The sequence below is a fragment of the Eleutherodactylus coqui genome, unplaced genomic scaffold (assembly GCF_035609145.1).
Source record: "Eleutherodactylus coqui strain aEleCoq1 unplaced genomic scaffold, aEleCoq1.hap1 HAP1_SCAFFOLD_425, whole genome shotgun sequence".
Classification (NCBI taxonomy): Eukaryota; Metazoa; Chordata; class Amphibia; order Anura; family Eleutherodactylidae; genus Eleutherodactylus; species Eleutherodactylus coqui.
In genome coordinates this window covers 128-15509 of record NW_027102523.1, presented here as the reverse complement: position 1 = coordinate 15509, position 15382 = coordinate 128, and positions in this window count along the sequence as shown.

Below are 15382 nucleotides of genomic sequence, written 5' to 3'. Positions count from 1 at the left end.
GGATTTGCGGAAATGTGCGCAGAGCTGGCGCACCTTTCCGAGCAGGTATTACAAGTGGGGGTAGCTTTTCAGAAAGCGCTGAACCACCAAATTAAAGACATGGGCCAGGCATGGCACGTGCGTGAGGCTGCCGAGCTGCAGAGCCGCCACCAGGTTACGGCCGTTGTCACACACGACCATGCCCGGTTGGAGGCTCAGCGGCGCAAGCCAGCGGTCGGTCTGCTCTGTCAGACCCTGCAGCAGTTCGTGGGCTGTGTGCCTCTTCTCTCCTAAGCTGAGTAGTTTCAGCACGGCCTGCTGATGCTTGCCCACCGCTGTGCTGCCACGCCGCGTGACACCGACTGCTGGCGACGTGCTGCTGCTGCTGACACATCTTGATTGCGAGACAGAGGTTGCGTAGGAGGAGGGTGGTTTAGTGGAGGAAGCATACACCCCCGCAGATACCACCACCGAGCTGGGGCACGCAATTCGGGGGGTGGGTAGGACGTGAGCAGTCCCAGGCTCTGACTCTGTCCCAGCCTCCACTAAATTCACCCAATGTGCCGTTAGGGAGATATAGTGGCCCTGCCCGCCTGTGCTTGTCCACGTGTCTGTTGTTAAGTGGACCTTGGCAGTAACCGCGTTGGTGAGGGCGCGTACAATGTTGCGGGAGACGTGGTCGTGCAGGCCTGAGACGGCACATCGGGAAAAGTAGTGGCGACTGGGAACCGAGTAGCGCGGGGCCGCCGCCGCCATCATGCTTTTGAAAGCCTCCGTTTCCACAAGCCTATACGGCAGCATCTCTAGGCTGATCAATTTTGCAATGTGCACGTTTAACGCTTAAGCGTGCGGGTGCGTGGCGTCGTACTTGCGCTTGCGCTCAAACAGTGGCGCTAGCGACGTCTGGACGCTACGCTGAGAGACATTGCTGGATGGGGCCGAGGACAGCGGAGGTGAGGGTGTGGGTGCAGGCCAGGAGACGGTACTGCCTGTGTCCTCAGAGGGGGGTTGGATCTCAGTGGCAGGTTGGGGCACAGGGGGAGAGGCAGTGGTGCAAACCGGAGGCGGTGAACGGGCATCGTCCCACCTTGTGGGGTGCTTGGCCATCATATGCCTGCGCATGCTGGTGGTGGTGCCTCCCCAGCTGATCTTGGCGCGACAAAGGTTGCACACCACTGTTCGTCGGTCGTCAGGCGTCTCTGTGAAAAACTGCCACACCGTAGAGCACCTTGACCTCTGCAGGGTGGCATGGCGCGAGGGGGCGCTTTGGGAACCAGTTGGTGGATTATTAGGTCTGGCCCTGCCTCTACCCCTGGCCACCGCACTGGCTCGGCCTGTGCCCACACCCTGACTTGGGCCTCCGCGTCCTCGCCCGCGTCCACGTCCTATAGGCCTACCCCTACCCCTCAGCATGGTGTATTACCAGTAGTGCAGAAACAGAACGCTGTAATTAAATGTGCCGCTTATTGGCCTGTGGTTGGAGGCTGACTTCGCTTACGGAACGCCAGGAAATAATTTGGCGCAAGCCTGCTGTAACACTTAGCTGGCTGCGTATGATTTTGTAGAACTACTACACCCAGCACACACAGACCCAGAACACTGAGCACAGTGACAGGCAGGCCAAATAGATTTTTTGCCCAATATTTTTTAGAAAAGGCACACTGCGTACATTCAATCAATAATATATGTCTTCTGTCCCTGCCTCCACACTTCTGTCCCTGGAGTGTGTCACAGAACTGCAGAGTGTTGCACTGTTATTAACTGCAACACAGCGGTGATTTCAGAGACAGGAAATAATTTGGCGCAAGCCTGCTGTAACACTTAGCTGGCTGCGTATGATTTTGTAGAACTTCTACACCCAGCACACACAGACCCAGAACACTGAGCACAGTGACAGGCAGGCCAAATAAATTTTTTTCCAATATTTTTTAGAAAAGGCCCACGGCCTATATTCAATCAATAATATATGTCTTCTGTCCCTGGAGTGTGTCACAGAACTGCAGTGTTGCACTGTTAACTGCAACACAGCGGTGATTTCAGAGCCCAGACAGAGCCAGGAAATAATTTGGCGCAAGCCTGCTGTAACACTTAGCTGGCTGCGTATGATTTTGTAGAACTACTACACCCAGCACACACAGACCCAGAACACTGAGCACAGTGACAGGCAGGCCAAATAGATTTTTTGCCCAATATTTTTTAGAAAAGGCCCACTGCGTATATTCAATCAATAATATATGTCTTCTGTCCCTGCCTCCACACTTCTGTCCCTGGAGTATTACTGCAGGGCGCAATGCTCTGCACGGCCGATATACCAAAAAAAAAAAAATGTGCAACACTGCAAAAAGCAGCCTCCACACTACTGCACACGGTTAGATGTGGCCCTAAGAAGGACCGTTGGGGTTCTTGAAGCCTACACTAACTCCTAACACTCTCCCTACAGCAGCTCCAACACGATACCACTGTCCCTCAGCTATGTCACAACGCATCTGAGGCGAGCCGCGGGAGGGGCCGATTTTTATACTCGGGTGACACCTGATCTCGCCAGCCACTCACTGCAGGGGGGTGGTATAGGGCTTGAACGTCGCAGGGGGAAGTTGTAATGCCTTCCCTGTCTTTCAATTGGCCAGAAAAGCGCGCTAACGTCTCAGAGATGAAAGTGAAAGTAACCCGAACATCGCGTGGTGCTCGTTACGAGTAACGAGCATCTCGAACACGCTAATACTCGAACGAGTATCAAGCTCGGACGAGTACATTCGCTCATCTCTAATAATGAGCTATTTTTTTCCCTGGGTCATTACGAAGGCAGCGATATCACATGTGTGATTTGTTTTATTTTTTTTTTACATAGTAAAGGTTTTCCCCTTTCCTGGTGGGGTTTTGACATATTTATTTCTATTAGTTTTTTAACTATTTTTTTAATCCTTTTTATTTTTGTACACTAGGGGACTTGAATGTCAACCTATTTTATCATTCTTCTAAGACACTACTATTCTTCCGTATAGTAGTGCATTAGAAAGCCTATAAGGTCAGCCAGAGGCTGGATTCACACGGCTGTACGCATTCTTAGATTCGCCCGCCGGCGACGTAAAAACGTGTAAATGGGAGCACAAATTTAACGTCTGTGTGCCCGTTCAGATGGCACGGGCCCGACACATATACGCCGAGGCCGCAATGCCTTCCCTCCCCCTCGCCGGCTCTCTGCCTCTCTCCTTCCCTCTGGCTGTTTGCAATGGGAGGGGGGGGGAGCTTAGTCCCTTGTCCACAGCCAGCAATGGGAGGGGGCGGCGCTAAGCTCCACTACGTTCCGCCCCTTCCCATTGAAAACAGCCAGAGCGGAGGAGAGAGGAGGAGAGAAAAGCAGCATGACTGCTAAACTCCCACCTAACCTTCTCCGGCCACTGTTATAGGCTCACATAGGAGTCTATGCAGCGGCCAACGTATTCTGATCGGGAAGATAGTTCCAGGACTCTTCCCTGTCCAGCGTGAAAGCTCCTGGTGCTGTCTTTGGGAATATACACATGGAATATGCTGGTGTAATCTGATGCATTGGAATCCAATGCATCAGATGGTAGTGTATATTGGCCGGCTGTGAAAATGGCTGCTGATATACGCTCGTGTGAATAAGCCCAAAGGCTGAGCATCATAGATCACTGTAGCTAGCAGACCCACAGGCTATATTGAAGCCTCCAAGTGCCATAGCAACCGATCAGGACCCCATGGCATGTAAAGGGTAAAAGAGTGACCCGGCACCCAGTCAAAACCGCGCACGTGCGGACCATCTCCCATCGGTTTCGACTGGGTGCCGGACACGGGTAAGGGCAAAGACCCTGATGAGCAATAGGTACGACCCCTTTTGTGACGTACATTTCTGACATCAGCGGCACACGTGCAGTACAGCTCTGTAGCCTCGTGAGGGCATGGGCGCAGCCCTCATTGGCTGATGACTCGCGTCTGCGCAGTGGGGTGGTTTGGACGCTGCAGACAGCAGTGTTTTGTGAAGGATATGAACTACCCCACCTTTCCTCGGGTGCTACTTTGTATATGCTCTTATCATTTTTATTAACATCAGCTGAGCTGCCTACTCCTGGCCCAATGGTTACCACTTGTGGGTGGGTACATTGTTGTGTCTATGTCTGCTATTGGCTATGTGTATTTTACTTGTGGGTATATATCACTGTGTTGTCTGTATCTTCACTTATGCTTGATAAAGATCCGATATAGGATCGAAACGTCGCAATGACTTTTTATTGAGGAATAAAGATGTATTTTTCTTAACCCCTTAGTGACCAAGCCTGTTTGCGCCTTAAAGGAGATGTCTCGAGGCAGGAGTGGATTTTTTTTTTTGCCCAGTCCCCCTAATTAAACATACATTACTAAGCCCCCTTGTAAATGACTTTTCTAGCTGGTTTGTACTTACCGTTCCAGCGTTTCAGCAACTTATAAAAATTTTCCCAAGATGGCCACCGGCTCTTTTCCCTTCGCTTGCTGCAGCCCGACGTGCGCGCTCCCGAGACGCTACCAGCTGTGTCTCCCTGACAACCAGACGCCCCGCAGCCGCCGACCGGACTCCTGGAGTGAACACGGCCGACCAGTCACTCACCGCCAGGCAGCAGGTAACCGGCGCAGCCCCCCCCCCCCCGGCACAGCGGCAGCCCCCCCGGCACAGTGACAGACAGCCCCCCCCGGCACAGCGGCAGCCCCCCCATCGCAGCGACAGCCCCCCCCCCGGCACAGCGACAGCCCCCCCCATCGCAGCAACAGCCCCCCCATCACAGCGGCAGCCCCCCCATCACAGCGGCAGCCCCCCCCGGCGCAGCGGCAGCCCCCCCGGCGCAGCCCGCCCCCGACGCAGCGGCAGCCCCCCCGGCCCATCACTTACCAGGACGGCGGGACAGCTGGACGGCGGGACAGCTGGGCGGCTTCTCCGGACAGCTCGGCAGCTCTGCACCTTCCTCTAACAGAGGATGGTACAGAATGGCCGCTCCAGCGCGCTCCCGAGCAGTGACAGCTCGTCTGCGCATGCGCAGAATAGCTGTAGCGGGGAGCACACTGAAGCGGCTCGTGCTGAAAGGAGAAGAACGGACTGCGCAAGCGCGTCTAAAAAAGCAAGCTGCCAGCGAATTTAGACGGAACCATGGAGACGAGGACGCTAGCAATGGAGCAGGTAAGTGAATAACTTCTGTATGGCTCATATTTAATGCACGATGTATATTACAAAGTGCATTAATATGGCCATACAGAAGTGTATACCCCCACTTGATTTCGCGAGACAACCCCTTTAATGACCAGGCCAAATTTTGCAAATCTGACACGTGTCACTTTAGCATGGAAAAACACCAGAAAGGTTTTGCATATCCAAGCGATTCTGACACTGTTTTTTCGCCACATGTTGTACTTCATTTAGGTGGAAAAAAAAGACAGATAGAATTTGTGTTTATTTATTAAAAGCGCCAAAATTGGGAAAAATTTTTAAAAATCATCATTTTTTCACATTTCCAACTGCAATATCTCAAATATGTGCAAACATAATATAGAAATTTTTGCTAACATATATATTTCCATCCATTTACTTTATTTTGGGTGCACATTGGAAAAACTTTCGTTTTTTTTTAACCATTTAGGAGACGTACAAATTTAACATTACTTTTCAGCATTTTAAGGAACACTTTGTTTTCCTACACCAATCCAAGATTGGAAAGGCTCATAGGAGTCAAAATGATAGATACCCCCACAAGTGACCGCATTTTAAAAACTACACCCTTTAACGTATTCACTGAGGGGTGTCATGAGTATTTTAACCCCACAGGTTTTTTTTCAGAAGTCAATGCAATTTAGAAGAGAAAAACTAAAATTTCATATTTTTGCAAATATGTCATTTTAAAGACAGGACTTTTTTCTATAGTACACATGAAAATTAGGATTTGCACCCCAGAATGGATACCCCTGTTTGTCCCGTGCTCAGAAACATACCCATTGTGGCCCTAATCTTACGTCTGGATGCACGATGGGGCCCAAAATGAAAGGAGCAACCGGTGGCTTTCGGAACAGAAATTTTGCTTGAAGGAGATTTAGGCCCTATTGCACACTTGTAGAGCCATTGAATGACTAAAACGATGGAGAACGCCCACAAGTGACCCCATTTTGAAAAGTAGACCCCTTAACGAATTTATCTAGGGGTACGATTACTTTTTTGACTTCACAGTTTTTAAATGAATCTAAGCCAAGCCGAAGGGAAAAAAATACGATTTTCATTTTTTTGGTAATTCTGTCATTTCAAAAGCAGTTTTTTTTGTACCGCACATATATGAATGAAGACTTGCACCCCACAATGGATACCCCTGTTTGTCCTGTGCTCAGAAACATACCCATTGTGGCCCTAGTATTACGTCTATATGCACAATGGGGCCCAAAATGAAAGGGGCAACCGGTGGCTTTCGGAACAGAAATTTTGCTTGATGGAGATTTAGTCCCCATTGCCCACTTGTAGAGCCATTGAGTGACCAAAACGATGGAGAACCCCCACAAGTGACCCCATTTTGAAAAGTAGACCCCCTAAGGAATTTATCTAGGGGTATGATGACTTTTTTGACTTCACAGTTTTTGAATGAATCTAAGCCAAGCAGAAGGAAAAAATTATGATTTTCATTTTTTTGGCAATTGTGTCAATTTAAAAACAGTTTTTTTTGTACAGTGTACATAGGAATGAAGACGTTCACCCCAAAATGGATCCCCCCATTTGTCCCGTGTTCAGAAACATACCCATTGTGGCCCTAATCTACTTACAGGACACATGGCTAGGCCCATAATGGAGGAAATGCCCGCTGGATTTCAGGGCGAACTGAATAAATTCCAGGCCCCATTGCCCACTTATACAGAAAAAAAATTGACTTCCTAAAAATAATCCCTCCCCCCTCCCCCCCCCCCCCCGCCATCCCCATTTTTTTGGCATTCCCTAAATATTAGATAAAGGTAATAATATAAACTGCGTTTTATGTCCGAAGACAGGGGTAATTACGGAGGCTATCCGGGTGTCCCCCCCCCCCCTCCTCTCATGTGTTTTGGGGGGTATTTCATAACCTCAGTGGCGGGTATAGGGTGTAGAAAGTGGCACTCTGTGAGGCTCTGTAATTTTGCTGAGGTGCGGCGGTCTCACAGAGAAGGCGCTCAACAAGCTGCTCCTGGAACTGCAGGAAGGCGAGCGTTCCCGGGGCTTCTTGTAAATTACGGATTACAGGTAGCGGTCTGAATAACGCCGGGCTCACGTAGCCAGAGGCGGAATCTGATTGCGGAGGCCCGCAGCGGATCCCAGCTGTAAGCCTGGCTGTGTCCCTGCATACGGCCGCATAATGTACTGCGCATAACTGTCTATTCACACAGGCGGTCATGTGCAGTATACCGTTGTTTGTTTTTATTTCCCGCGCCGTCGCTTAGAGATGACCCGGGTACCCGCAGCCCGTACACAATGTGTTTGCATATGGGCTGCCGGTATAGAGCACAATGGGCTCTAGGTTGCGGATATCCGCAGTAAAATATAACATGCCGTGTTCTGTTTCTGCGAGTGGATTACGTAATTCCGACCCGCTAATTGGTGGAAATTGTGTAATCCAATGCATGCGATTGATCCGTGGATTACCGCTGATCAAGCGCATGCAGAACCCGTAATTCCTCTCCGGTCATGCATGACCGGCCTAATGTTAGATCGCTACTTTATCACGTGACCGGGGACCGCTCAGCGAGGCCTCCGGTCACTGCTCCAAGTACTCAGCGACCGTTGGTCGCTGGGAGCAAGGAGATTTAACATTTCCTGGGCTCCCCGGTTCCTGCGAATGTGTCCGGCATTTTGCCGGCGGGCACATGTGCAGCAGCCGGAAGGGTCCATGGAGGATAATCGCATCTGGATTCAAATGCGGAAGCCTCCGAGAAGATGTTTCATCTCCCCCCACCGATCGCATCAGTGAGGGGAGATGAAACTGCCACTTTTTAAAGAACTTTTACGTGATCGCCATTATGCATTGGATAACGACGATCACGTAACCAGTAACCGCATACCGCGGCTCCCCGTGACATCTCCAGGCTCTTGGCTACCTTTGGTAGCCAGCAGCAGGGAGATTTTAAATTTCTTGGGCAATCTTTCACTTTTGCGCATGCGTCCGCCATCATGCTGACGGGCGCATGCGCCGAAGCTGGCTAAGGTCCACGGATCAACATCCCACCAGGGAACAAATCCGGGACCTTGGGTACGTAATTTCATCCCCCCTTATGGATATGATCCGTAAGGGGAGATGAAACTAACTTTTTTAACTTTTAACTTTTTTTTTTTTTTTTACTTTATACGATCACCGTTATCTGATGGATAACGGTTTATCATATGACTGGAAACCGCATACAGCGGTCCCCAGTCATATGTCCCTGCACTCGGCTATCTGTGACAGCCGGGTGCAGGGAGATTTTGAATTTGCCGGGCTCGCCGGCTTCTGCGCATGCGCGCCACATCGGTACATCGCAGAAGCCAGCGGGGGGTCCCGACACTGGCCGGAGGACATCGGCGGACCTGAGGTGAGTATTTTCACCTTCCCTCGTGGATCCGATCCATGAGGGGAGGTGAAACTTTTCTTTTTTTACACTCTTTTTCACTTTTCCGCGATCGTCGTTATCCATTGTATAACGGCGATCGCGGAAAAGCTCCCGGCTACCTACAGGAGCCGGGAGCCAGGAGATTTTAAATTTCCCGCGCCGCCGGGCCTTCTGCGCATGCGGCTGACGTAATGCCGCCTGGCGCGCAAACGCAGAAGGACGGCTACGGCGCCCGGAGCATCAGGACACCGGGGAGCCGTGCCGCGGACGTCGGTGAGTAATTTCAGCTGCTCCGATGGATCCGATCCATCGGAGCAGCTGAATCTTTAACTTTTATTGCAGTTTTATTTACTTTTTTGCGATCGGCGCTATCCATTGCATAGCGCCGATCGCAATGCCGGTGGGGGGTCTCTGCAGCCCGGGATGACAGCTCCATGCTGTCAGCTACCTGCGAACACCGACAGCATGGAGCTGTCACGTCCACAGCCCGAGGGGCTTTATTCTCTGCAGGACACATGTTTTTACGTCCTCGGAGAATAAAGCCCACTTCGGGAGGACGTAAAAACACTATGGGCTGGTCGTTAAGGGGTTAAGAAAACCCCGAAGTGCTGATCTGACTACACATTTATGGACTTCTCATTTCTTGATCCTTAGGTCCGGATCCTTTATTGGGATCGTGCACTGAAAGCCTGAGTGTGCTTTGTTAAAGTGCTTGGGCGTGCTGCTACTCACATATCTTTCCTCTGGTCGAAGGTCTCTTCAGTCCCCACTATTAGAGTAAATGTCCGGCTGCCGTCCGACAGCTGAGCACCCTCTCCCCCCAATACCACGCGCTGGACTTCTAATGTTGCGCCGTCTTTCGACTTTCTTATCTTTGGACTTTTTAAAGCCTCCCTCACACAGTCGTTTTTGTACAGCGTTTAGCGCCGCATTTTCAGCCCTGTGCTAAACTCTGTACAACGCTCTCATTCTTTTTAATGGGGCTGCTCACACAAGCGTCAAAACGCTGCGCTTTGACAGTGATGCATGTTCTATCTTTGGCCGTTTTCAGCCCTGCATCGCCCTTTGAATTGAATGGGCAGTGTTGGCAGCTCTGCTAAAAACACGGCACAGCTTGGTGCCGTGCTTTGGGCAGCACGAAACTCAGCGCTAGCTGCACTACCAAAATAAAAAAAGTTATACTCACCTAGCTGGCGCTGCCTGGTCCCTGCGGCTGCTTTCCGAGACTACAGGCACTTGTCAGAGAATGTTTGGCTAGTGATGGGGTTTGAAGACCCCACCTCCAGCAGGAGATTGCTGATTGGCTAATCCAGCACCAATCACAGCCAGCCCTGGATGCCCCAATCACAGCCATTCAGTGAATGAATGACTTGCGGCTCAGCCAATCAGAGCAATCTCTTGCTGGAGGCGTGGTCTTGAAACCCAGTTACCAGCAAGAGATGCTCTGCAGGCACAGACAAGTGCCTGGAAGCCTGCAGGGATGGCGCCTAATAGGTGAGTATTTGATTTTTTTTCAGATTTCTGGGTTGCGTTATCAGATGTGCTGAAATCGCAGTAAACACGCTGTTAAAAAAAAACGCTTTTACTGCAAACGCCTATGTGAGAGAGGCCTAAGGGTGGTTTCACATCTGCAGCAAGGATTCCGCTTTCCTGCTCTCTACGGATCTGCGACAGAACCTACATCGCAGACTCAGATGTGAAATCGGCCAAATTTAATTATTAAGGTTCATTTTGGCCTTTATTTAAAGTAGGAGGGTGGCAAATCTTGCATATATTGGTTACGGTGTATTCACCTGGGCGAATTCCGTCCGAATGCCATATGGACAGAACTCGCACTTAAAAATAACACATTGATTTCAATGTGTTTATTTACATGAGTGCTTTTTCTGTAGTGATATTGAAAAATCCCTGCATGTACTATTTTTGGGTGATTCCTTGCAAGGAATCGCTCATTATTTCCTATTGCATCTTTAACCCCTTAATGCTGCAGGACGTACAATTGCAACCTGCAGCTCCAAGGTATGTATGAAGGGGGATTGCGGGTCGATCTCTATTCTGACTCAATAACATGGCTGTAAGCGTATCGGCTGAAGTAACTTCTCTTGTAGTTATGAACCAGTACTCACAGAAGATATATGTTGTCACACAGCATCCAACTCGACTGCAGAGGCATGTGAGAAGATTCCAGGGTTTATTCAGGTAGAAATCTTGTATAATGCACATTCAGCAGTAGGTAAAAAGAGTGATGGTTAGCCAGAGCACAGAGTAGAGACCTAAGACATAGGCTATAGACAGGAAACTCCCTAGCAGGAGGAAAGGGAGGGGTTATGCAACACAGGGGGGTACAGAGAACCAGGAGGGACAAACTAAAGAAGGCAAGCACTTACAGATACAGTACAGGTTATACATGTCAATGAATAGAGTCAGGTAGATGAGACATGACACTCCCCGTCTGAAATCTTTAGATTTCACTGAATACTGTTTTGACGTAATGTCCTTCAAAGTCCAGAAATTCTTGTTTAACCTAAAAAACAAGTAAACGAATGCAACAGCAATAATAAATGAACAAATCAACTGTTGTGGCAAAGGTAATCCACAGGTGGACTTCTTCAGTTTCTCTCGGTTGCAGTCTGCGGTGATATGCTCCCCGCCATGAGCTGTGTAGGATAATCAAGCTTCCTTAGCTGACTTCCTTCCTTGGAAGAAGAAGTACTAGTTCACTGATTGGACGGAAGAAAACTCTTACAGTGCCTCCTTTTGTCACTTTGACTTCCACTTTTCGAATTTTCCCATCGTCGTTAGGGATGACCTTGGTGACGAGACCCATGGGCCATTCGTTCCGGTGAACCTCTTTGTCTTTCAGAAGAACAAGATCACCAACCTGGAGATTGGGTTTTGGAGTCTGCCACTTCTGACGACTATGAAGGGTGTGTAGATACTCCATCTTCCAACGGTGCCAGAACACATTGGAGAGATGTTGAACTTGTTTCCACTGACGTCTGTAAATGTCACTACAGTCAAAGTTGCCTGGAGGAATAGTAGCAGTCCCAATTTTCTGGGTGAGGAGCGTGGCTGGAGTAAGAATAAATGGAGAATCAGGGTCTGAAGATACCGGGACTAGTGGTCTTGCGTTGATGATAGCAGAAACCTCAGCAAAAAGGGTGACCAATGTTTCATGAGTGAGTATCGACGACTTGTGATCCATTAACATTGAATCAAGTATTCTTCTTGTAACGCCAATCATGCGCTCCCAAGCTCCTCCCATATGAGATGAATGCGGAGGGTTAAATACCCAGGTACATCCATTGTTGAGCAAGAAGTTGCCTAGTTGTAGTTCCTTGCAGGCTCCTACGAAGTTAGTCCCACAGTCGGACCTCAGCTGTTTGACTGGTCCACGAATGGAGAAGAATCTTCTAAGAGCATTGATGAAACAGGAAGAATCCATAGACTCAATCACTTCAATATGTACTGCACGAATGCTAAGACAGGTGAACAGCACAGCCCATCTTTTGCTATTTGCGGCGCCACCACGCGTCCTTCGTGTGACTACGGACCACGGACCAAAGACATCCACACCAACGTAAGTAAAAGGGGGATCGGTACTCAACCGATCTGCTCGTAGGTTCGCCATTTGCTGTTGTTGTTGTCTTCCCCTTAGCTTGTGACACTTGACACATTTATGGAGTACGGAGGAAATGCTTCTCTTCATTCCTACGATCCATAAACCGGCTGACCTGATGGCACCTTCAGTGAACTGTCTGCCTTGGTGATGCACTTGATCATGGTGGTGTCGGATTAGCAAGGTAGCGATATAATGTCCACCTGGTATGATGATGGGGTTCTGTTCTTTATTGCATAGATCGGATTTCTCTATCCGACCACCCACTCTGAGCAATTTGTGGTGGTCAACTACTGGGTTGAGTTTATAGAGTGCGCTGCTCTTGGGCGGACTGATGCCCTTCGAGATATTGTCTATCTCTGAGTGATACACCTCTTGCTGTGTACACTGGATGATGATTTGTTGGGCAAGTTCAAATTCTGTGACTGTAGGGTGTGCTTTACACATATGCCAACCACTACACTTTGACAATGCGTTCTTTGCAAAACACTGAGCAATGTGAATTAGTCTGCCAATAGCTTGCACGAGAGATCTCCATGTCGAGAAACGTTCAAAGCGATGTGACTTCAGCTTCACCTTAGAAGTTACAGAAGTGTAAAGTGTAGAACTTAGGGCTCTGATTTCCTTGTCAGACGCAGGGTCCACCAGATCATAGATGGCATTGGTAGGTAACAAACAAGGATCTTCGTATAGAAAACTTGGAGGTGAAGACCATATGTGGTCTAGCAGATCTGATGTTGGTGCGGCTCTTGTTCCCCGGTCGGCTGGATTAAGTTCTGTAGGGATGTAATGCCACTGGTTAGGGGTGGAGAAACTTCTGATCCTTTCTACTCGGTGTCCTACATACACGTAGAATTGTTTTGTTTGGTTGTGTATATAACCGAGAACAACCTTACTGTCTGTATAAAAGGTGAATGAATCAAATGCGACGTCCATTTCATCCCTTATCACTTCGGCGATCTCTACTGCTAGCACGGCTGCACAGAGTTCAAGTCTTGGTATGGAATGCGCAGGTTTTGGGGTTAGTTTGGCCTTACCTAGTACGAATCCACAGTGTAGCTCATTGTTGGCTCCTGAGATCTCCAGATAGGCCACTGCGGCTATGGCTTCCATTGATGCATCAGAGAAGATGTGTATTTCCCTTTTGACAGCAGCTGAAAGAGAACTGGGAGCATAACAACGCGGTACTTGGAGTTGTTCTAATACTTTCAAGGACCTTTTCCATTTTTCCCACCTTTGTTGTTTCTCAACAGGTAAGGGAGCATCCCAATCCATATTCTCAGTAGTAAGCTGTCTCAGAAGTATCTTGCCCTGAATAGTGATGGGGGCTATGAATCCGAGAGGATCATAAAAACTGTTCACGACCGATAAAACTCCACGCTTGGTGAAAGGTTTGTTGCAAGCTAATACTTGAAATATAAATGTATCTTGTTCGATATTCCAGAGCAATCCTAGGCTGCGTTGTATAGGAAGAACCTCAGAGCTGAGGTCCAGGTCCCGCAAGTTGATTGCATGATCGTCAGATGGAAAGGCCTTCATTACTTCCTTGCTGTTGGAGGTAATCTTGTGAAGCCTAAGGTTTGCGGCAGACAGCATTTCCTTGGTTCTGGTGAGGAGATCAATCACCTCTGCGCTTGTGGGTAAGGATTTAAGTCTGTCGTCTACGTAGAAGTTCTTCTCGACGAATTGCCGAGCATCCGATCCGTGCTCCTTCTCACCTTCTTGGGCTGTCCTCCTCAGTCCATAGATTGCTACAGCAGGTGATGGACTGTTGCCAAAGACATGTACCTTCATCCGGTAATCTATGACCTCTTTGCTGACATCATTGTCCTTGTGCCATAGGAACCTGAGATAGTTTCTGTCATCTTCCTTAACGATGAAGCAATGGAACATCTGCTGGATGTCAGCCATAACCGCAACGGGTTCTTGTCTGAAGCGAATTAGAACGCCCATGAGGCTGTTGTTTAGGTTAGGGCCTGTGAGGAGAAGGTTGTTGAGAGAGACACCTTCATGCTGAGCACTGGAATCAAACACAACTCTGATTTGTTCAGGCTTGCGGGGGTGATACACGCCAAAGGACGGAAGGTACCAGCATTCTTCTCCTTCCCTTACCGGTGGCGCAGGTTCTGCATGGTCTCTATCGAATACCTTCGGCATGAAGTCTACTAAATGTTTTTTCATTACTGGTTTTCTCTCAAGAGTGCGTTTCAGAGAGGAGAATCTAGTGGTAGCTTGCTGCCTATTGTTAGGTAGCTTTACTCTTGGAGAACGGAAGGGTAAGGGAGCTACCCAGCTATTGGAGTCATCTTGGGTGAATTCCCTTTCCATGACCTTGAGAAATTCAATGTCTTCTCTAGCAGGTGCCAACTTGTTATCGTCACTTGTTGTATTGAACACTGTTGATCCAAGACTGTCATCCCAGAGGAAAGTGTTTGTACTGTCTTGTTGGTCGTGGTGCCACTTACTGTTAGTCAGTTTCTCCTTCACCCGATAATGGTGTGGGCATGGATGAAAATAAGTACCGCGACCATTTGGCAAGATGTGTGTTTTAAATGAGGAAATCTTGGTTGGCTTTTTCATCTTGTCTATACAGACATTGCCTATGATGACCCATCCTAAGTCAAGGCGCTGGGCAAATGGTGCATCATGAGGTCCATTAATTTGCTGACGTATTTTGTGCACCCTAAGAATGTCTCTACCCAGCAGAAGTAGGATCTCTGCGCTCTTGTCAAGGGCTGGTATTTCGTTAGCTATAGCCCTTAGGTGGGGATGATGGAAAGCGGCCTCTGGTGTAGGGATCTCTCCCCTATTGGATGGTATCTGATTACATTCAACAAGTGTGGGCAAGGGTATCTCAAGGTTGCCCTTAAGAGAGGCTACTACAAGTCCGCTGGCTCTTCTCCCCGAGACCTCTGTCACTCCACTACATGTACCCAAGGTGTATGGGTAAACATCTCCCTTTATGTTAAACAAATCAAAGAGTTCTGACCTTGCAAGTGATCGGTTGCTCTGGTCATCGAGGATGGTGTACACCTTCATAGTCCTTTCTGGTTGACCCTGGGGGTACACATCGACTAGGCATATCCTTGCACAGGACTGGTCACAAATGCCTTCTCCACAGACTTCTGTGCATGAAGAAGATACAGCGGTAGGACTTTCTGCTTGATCTGTGTTCTCCCCGCCGTACGTTGGTGGGGTAGGGAAACTTGT